Source organism: Phyllobates terribilis, unplaced genomic scaffold (genome assembly GCF_046119375.1).
Source record: "Phyllobates terribilis strain yellow unplaced genomic scaffold, ASM4611937v1 Scaffold_861__1_contigs__length_596813, whole genome shotgun sequence".
NCBI lineage: Eukaryota > Metazoa > Chordata > Amphibia > Anura > Dendrobatidae > Phyllobates > Phyllobates terribilis.
Window position 1 is genome coordinate 341422 of NW_027363621.1, and position 8337 is coordinate 349758.

Here is an 8337-nt window from a genome sequence, read left to right on the forward strand (position 1 = left end):
TGTGTGGGGGGCATCATACATCCTGCATAAGGGGCATAATGGGGGCACTACACTGTGTGGGGGCATCATACATCCTGCATAAGGGCATAATGGGGCCATTACACTGTGGGGCATCATACATACTGTATAAGGGGCATAATGGGGGCATTACACTGTGTGGGGGGCATCATACATCGTGTATAAGGGACATAATGGGGGCATTACACTGTGTGGGGCATCATACATCCTGCATAAGGGGCATAATTGGGGCATTACACTGTGGGGGGCATCATACATCCTGCATAAGGGGCATAATGAGGGCATTACACTGTGGGGGCATCATACATACTGCAAAAGGGGCATAATGGGGGCATTACACTGTGTGGGGGCATCATACATCCTGCATAAGGGGCATTACACTGTGGGGGCATCATACATCCTGCATAAGGGGCATAATGGGGGCATTACACTGTGTGGGGGCATCATACATACTGCATAAGGGGCATAATGGGGGCATTACACTGTGTGGGGGCATCATACATACTGCATAAGGGGCATAATGGGGGCATTACACTGTGTGGGGGCATCATACATCCTGCATAAGGGGCATAATGGGGGCATTACACTGTGGGGGCATCATACATCCTGCATAAGGGGCATATGGGGGCATTACACTGTGGGGGCATCATACATCCTGCATAAGGGGCATAATAGGGGCATTACACTGTGTGGGGGCATCATACATCCTGCATAAGGGGCATAATGGGGGCATTACACTGTGGGGGCATCATACATCCTGCATAAGGGGCATAATGGGGGCATTACACTGTGTGGGGGCATCATACATACTGCATAAGGGGCATAATGGGCGCATTACACTGTGGGGGCATCATACATACTGCATAAGGGGCATAATGGGGGCATTACACTGTGTGGGGGCATCATACATCCTGCATAAGGGGCATAATGGGGGCATTACACTGTGGGGGCATCATACATCCTGCATAAGGGGCATAATGGGGGCATTACACTGTGGGGGCATCATACATCCTGCATAAGGGGCATAATAGGGGCATTACACTGTGTGGGGGCATCATACATCCTGCATAAGGGGCATAATGGGGGCATTACACTGTGGGGGCATCATACATCCTGCATAAGGGGCATAATGGGGGCATTACACTGTGTGGGGGCATCATACATACTGCATAAGGGGCATAATGGGGGCATTACACTGTGGGGGCATCATACATCCTGCATAAGGGGCATAATGGGGGCATTACACTGTGGGGGCATCATACATCCTGCATAAGGGGCATAATAGGGGCATTACACTGTGTGGGGGCATCATACATACTACATAAGGGGCATAATGGGGGCATTACACTGTGGGGGCATCATACATCATGCATAAGGGGCATAATGGGGGCATTACACTGTGTGGGGGCATCATACATCCGGCATAAGGGGCATAATGGGGGCATTACACTGTGGTGGCATCATACATCCTGCATAAGGGGCATAATTGGGGCATTACACTGTGTGGGGGCATCATACATCCGGCATAATGGGGGCATTACACTGTGGGGCAGTAAAGGGGTCCTGTACTATGAGAACAATACGTTTCCTCCCTTCCTGTCTCCATAGTTGGGTCGTATGTATCTATTACAGGAAACAGAACAAAAACCTTATGAATCTTATAAAGGGGCAACACAAGACCCCAAAAGAGTCTCCGTGCTGAAGGGGTTAATGCCCCCTGCGCCCAGTAATGGGGTCTCCACATATATGGCTGCTCTGTGCGCACAGGAGCTGTGATGAGGTCACAGGGGGGAGGAGTCAGGGGTCACATGATCAGGGGCCTCAGTGAATGCAGGACTCTGCTGTGCTGGTTGTCATGGTGCTGGCTGAGCTGAAGTTTATGTGTGGGGTCAGGAGGGGTTTACAGTGTGGATGTAGCAGAGCCGTGTGTGTACGAGGTGTACGGAGCGGAGCCGCGTGTGTACGAGGTGTACGGAGCGGAGCCGCGTGTGTACGAGGTGTACGGGGCGGAGCCGCGTGTGTACGAGGTGTACGGAGCAGAGCCGTGTGTGTACGAGGTGTACGGAGCGGAGCCGTGTGTACGAGGTGTACGGAGCAGAGCCGCGTGTGTACGAGGTGTACGGGGCGGAGCCGTGTGTACGAGGTGTACGGGGCGGAGCCGCGTGTGTACGAGGTGTACGGAGCAGAGCCGTGTGTGTACGAGGTGTACGGAGCGGAGCCGTGTGTACGAGGTGTACGGAGCAGAGCCGCGTGTGTACGAGGTGTACGGAGCAGAGCCGTGTGTGTACGAGGTGTACGGAGCGGAGCCGCGCGTGTACGAGGTGTACGGAGCAGAGCCGCGTGTGTACGAGGTGTACGGAGCGGAGCCGCGCGTGTACGAGGTGTACGGAGCAGAGCCGCGCGTGTACGAGGTGTACGGAGCAGAGCCGCGCGTGTACGAGGTGTACGGAGCAGAGCCGCGCGTGTACGAGGTGTACGGAGCAGAGCCGCGCGTGTACGAGGTGTACGGAGCAGAGCCGCGCGTGTACGAGGTGTACGGAGCAGAGCCGCGCGTGTACGAGGTGTACGGAGCAGAGCCGCGCGTGTACGAGGTGTACGGAGCAGAGCCGCGCGTGTACGAGGTGTACGGAGCAGAGCCGCGCGTGTACGAGGTGTACGGAGCAGAGCCGCGCGTGTACGAGGTGTACGGAGCAGAGCCGCGCGTGTACGAGGTGTACGGAGCAGAGCCGCGCGTGTACGAGGTGTACGGAGCGGAGCCGCCTGTGTACGAGGTGTACGGAGCGGAGCCGTGTGTGTACGAGGAGTACGGAGCGGAGCCGCGCGTGTACGAGGTGTACGGAGCGGAGCCGCGCGTGTACGAGGCGTACGGAGCGGAGCAGCGCGTGTACGAGGCGTACGGAGCGGAGCCGGGCGTGTACGAGGCGTACCGAGCGGAGCCGCGCGTGTACGAGGTGTACGGAGCGGAGCCGCGTGTGTACGAGGTGTACGGAGCGGAGCCGCGTGTGTACGAGGTGTACGGAGCGGAGCCGCGCGTGTACGAGGTGTACGGAGCGGAGCCGCGCGTGTACGAGGCGTACGGAGCGGAGCCGGGCGTGTACGAGGTGTACGGAGCGGAGCCGCGCGTGTACGAGGTGTACGGAGCGGAGCCGGGCGTGTACGAGGTGTGCGGAGCGGAGCCAGGCGTGTACGAGGTGTACGGAGCGGAGCCGCGCGTGTACGAGGCGTACGGAGCGGAGCCGCGCGTGTACGAGGCGTACGGAGCGGAGCCGCGTGTGTACGAGGTGTACGGAGCGGAGCCGCGTGTGTACGAGGTGTACGGAGCAGAGCCCTGTGTACGAGGCGTGCGGAGCCGGGCGTGTACGAGGCGTGCGGAGCGGATGCTGCCCCTCTCCAGGAGCGATCACAGCAGCACGGCATGAGACGTTCTTGTACTACACTGACTGTCCTGACAGAACACAGCTCGTCAGGACATAGCCCCGACCTCCAGCGACAGCCGGACAGTCCCATTGGATCGGGGACGGTTGGGAGGTTTCTGTATATAAGTTGTGTGTGATAATTGCAGAATTATTAATGTCTTAGCATAAAAGGATGTGCCTGAGTGTTTGTGCCGGGGTCCACATGCATGGAGGGGTTGAGGCGGTGCTGGCTGTATTATGCAGACGGTATCTGCCTGTAACAGTAGTAACCAGAAACTACTAGAAACTCTGCACCAAAATGAAGCAAATCCTTATTCTGGGACCTTCGCCTTGTACGTAACACCCCCAGATCCGGTACAAGCCGGGCAGATGTTCTCATTCATGTCATTTTCTGCTTAAGGTTCTGTGGTTTTCTGGCCAACTATAAAAAAGAAAAAGCGTAAAACAATATTTGTTTCTGCTGCATTGACATAAGTACAATCTTTCATTATATATAAATCTATTACACGTCGGGTCAATGCTGTAAAGGACAGTAAAGTGCCATGGTTATGGTTGTGGTTGTGGTTTTTGGGTCACTCTTCTTCCCTCCCAAAAATGCAATCAGAAACTTGTAACTACTGATCTCTCCACAAGAAAAAGCCAACAACTCCATCAATGGGATCATTTTATAAAATTAGGTCTTCGCAGGATGAAAATGGTCTCACAAACCACATTTTTTTTTAAATGTTCCTAAAAAACCCCAAAGAAACAAAAATAATAACCTTACTTTGATTTTTCCCCCATTTTTCAATACTTTATGTGGTAAATTGAGTGTTCTCATTCCAAACAACAACTAGTCCCACAAAACACAAGCCCTCCGTCTGTTAATGAAAAAACAAAGTTATATTTTTTGGGAAAAGGGGAGGAAAAAAATAAAAAATTGGTCTTGTCAGAATAATGTAATTGCTATATATATTTTTAAAATTGAATAATTTTACCCCAAAATTTTGATCTGTTATAATATTATCATTCTTCATGCGAGATTAATCATTAGTCTGTAAATAAATCCAAACATCTGGAAGATGTAGAACAATATATCTCTGATTCTCCTCTGCCAGGATAAGCGCCTCCTTTCTGTCCTTTCTGTGATGGAGAAAACGCTGGAAAGATTCAGAAAGTCCGATGAGTTTTTGGAGCTTATTGTAAAGGGCCTTAATGACGACCTGGGAAAGAAACCACCAGAAACAAAGGATCCAACCAGGTAAGTTCTAATGATCCCATCTGATAAAATGATCAGCTTTATTTCCATGGGATTGTTATGTAGAAGAGATGGGACCTGCAGCATTTTGATCCTGAACTTCACTATGTATAGATGTAGCAAAGCTTAATGTGACAATTCACACAGCGCAGTGATAAATTGTCTCAGAAGGTTAGCTCTCATAACAGAATTAAGATCACTTATAGTGGAACTAAACTTACAATTTGTTTTCAGAATTGTGAAAATTATGGCACTTTGCAAAGCACTTCATTAGTTTCTTTGGCGTCATATCCATAAAATGATGATATTAAAGTGGCCTCCAGACCCTGCTTTTCCCCAGTGCAGGAGCGTCGCTGGGGTCCTAAGAGATCAGGGACCCCAGCCCCAAAGTACATGTTTCCCCATATAACCTCCCTGCCACTTAAAAGAGGATTTATACCTATATAATTACAGTATACCACTGTTACTAATCTAAAATACACTATACAAAGACCAATATTCCCAAAATTACTACTATACAAGGCCAAAATGATCCTGCTACACAATGTCCTCTACCATCACCACCACACAGTGAGTACATACAGTACAGACCAAAAGTTTGGACACACCTTCTCATTTAAATATTTTTCTGTATTTTCATGACTATGAAAATTGTACATTCACACTGAAGATATCAAAACTATGAATTAACACATGTGGAATTATATACTTAACAAAAAAGTGTGAAACAACTGAAAATATGTCTTATATTGTAGGTTCTTCAAAGTAGCCACCTTTTGCTTTGATGACTGCTTTGCACACTCTTGGCATTCTCTTGATGAGCTTCAAGAGGTAGTCACCGGAAATGGTCTTCCAACAATCTTGAAGGAGATCCCAGAGATGCTTAGCACTTGTTGGCCCTTTTGCCTTCACTCTGCGGTCCAGCTCACCCCAAACCATCTCGATTGGGTTCAGGTCTGGTGACTGTGGAGGCCAGGTCATCTGGCGTAGCACCCCATCACTCTCCTTCTCAGTCAAATAGCCCTTACACAGCCTGGAGGTGTGTTTGGGGTCATTGTCCTGTTGAAAAAGAAATGATGGTCCAACTAAACGCAAACCGGATGGAATAGCATGCCGCTGCAAGATGCTGTGGTAGCCATGCTGGTTCAGTATGCCTTCAATTTTGAATAAATCCCCAACAGTGTCACCAGCAAAGCACCCCCACACCATAACACCTCCTCCTCCATGCTTCACGGTGGGAACCAGGCATGTAGAGTCCATCCATTCACCTTTTCTGCGTCGCACAAAGACACGGTGGTGGGAACCAAAGATCTCAAATTTGGACTCATCAGAGCAAAGCACAGATTTCCTCTGGTCTAATGTCCATTCCTTGTGTTCTTTAGCCCAAACAAGTCTCTTCTGCTTGTTGCCTGTCCTTAGCAGTGGTTTCCTAGCAGCTATTTTACCATGAAGGCCTGCTGCACAAAGTCTCCTCTTAACAGTTGTTGAAGAGATGTGTCTGCTGCTAGAACTCTGTGTGGCATTGACCTGGTCTCTAATCTGAGCTGCTGTTAACCTGCGATTTCTGAGACTGGTGACTCGGATAAACTTATCCTCAGAAGCAGAGGTGACTCTTGGTCTTCCTTTCCTGGGGCGGTCCTCATGTGAGCCAGTTTCTTTGTAGCGCTTGATGGTTTTTGCAACTGCACTTGGGGACACTTTCAAAGTTTGCCCAATTTTTCGGACTGACTGACCTTCATTTCTTAAAGTAATGATGGCCACTCATTTTTCTTTACTTAGCTGCTTTTTTCTTGCCATAATACAAATTCTAACAGTCTATTCAGTAGGACTATCAGCTGTGTATCCACCAGACTTCTGCACAACACAACTGATGGTCCCAACCCCATTTATAAGGCAAGAAATCCCACTTATTAAACCTGACAGGGCACACCTGTGAAGAGAAAACCATTTCCGGTGACTACCTCTTGAAGCTCATCAAGAGAATGCCAAGAGTGTGCAAAGCAGTCATCAAAGCAAAAGGTGGCTACTTTGAAGAACCTAGAATATAAGGCATATTTTCAGTTGTTTCACACTTTTTTGTTAATTATATAATTCCACATGTGTTAATTCATAGTTTTGATGCCTTCAGTGTGAATGTACAATTTTCATAGTCATGAAAATACAGAAAAATCTATAAATGAGAAGGTGTGTCCAAACTTTTGGTCTGTACTGTATATGAAAGAAAACCCCACAGGGTAAAAGACCATCAAAGGAGTCCAGGGAGTATAAAATCTATAATATTTATTCAGCAATAGAAAAATAGGATGATGGGGGAAGGGACACAACACATATGTGATTGTTAGACATGTAAGCAAAAAAAGCAAGGCACGCAAGGAAGGGGCTATTCCAGGTATAATGGCTGTCTATAGTATCATCATGGGTATACTAAAATATCCCAAAATAGACACCGCATATATTCCACTGGGGGCAACAGTCATGATATACAGGTGCATCTCACTAAATTAGAATATCATCAAAAAGTTAATTTATTTCAGTTCTTCAATACAAAAAGTGAAACTCATATATTATAAAGAGTCATTACAGACAGAGAGATCTATTTCAAGTGTTTATTTCTGTTAATGTTGATGATTATGGCTTACAGCCAATGAAAACACAAAAGTCATTATCTCAGTAAATTAGAATAATTAACAAAAAACACCTGCAACGGCTTCCTAAGTGTTTAAAAATGTCCCATAGTCTGTTTCAGTAGGCTCCACAATCATGGGGAAGACTGATAACTTGACAAATGCCAAGAAGGCAGTCATTGACACACTGCACAAGGTCCCAGAGTTCCAATTTTCCTTTGGAAATCAAGGTCCCAGAGTCTGGAGGAAGAGTGGAGAGGCCACAATCGAAGCTGCTTGAGGTCTAGGGTGAAGTTTCTACAATCAGTGATGGTTTGGGGGAGCCATGTCATCTGCTGGTGTAGGTCCACTGTGTTTTATCAAGACCAAAGTCAGCGCAGCCGTCTACCAGGACATTTTACAGCACTTCATGCTTCCCTCTGCCGGCAAGCTTTTTGGAGATGGAAATGTCATTCTCCAGCAGGACTTGGCACCTGTCCACACGGCCAAAAGTACCAATACCTGGTTTACACACAACAGTATCACTGTGCTTAATTGGTTAGCAAACTCACATGACCTTAACCCCATAGAGGATCTATTATAGAGAATCTATGGGGTATTGTCAAGAGGAAGATAAGATACACCAGACCCAACAAAGCAGACGAGCTGAAGGCTGCTATCAAAGCCACCTTGGCTTCCATAACACCTCAGCAGTGCCACAGGCTGATCGCTTCCATGCCACGCCGCATTGATGCAGTAATTGATGCAAAAGGAGCCCTGACCGAGTATTGAATGCATTTACTGACCATACATTTCAGTAGGCCAACATTTCGGATTTTAAAAACATTTTTCAAGCTGATGTTATAAAGTATTCTAATTTACTGAGATAATGACTTTTGTGATTTCATTGGCTGTAAGCCATAATCAGTGGCGTACCGCCAATGGTGGCGGGCCACACCACCTCTATGGGGCCCGTGAGCCTCGGGGGAGCGAGGAGGATAGGTGAGTACTGGGGGGGTGGGAGGTTGCGGCAGAGGAGTGGGCACACGCAGTAGCGGCTGCT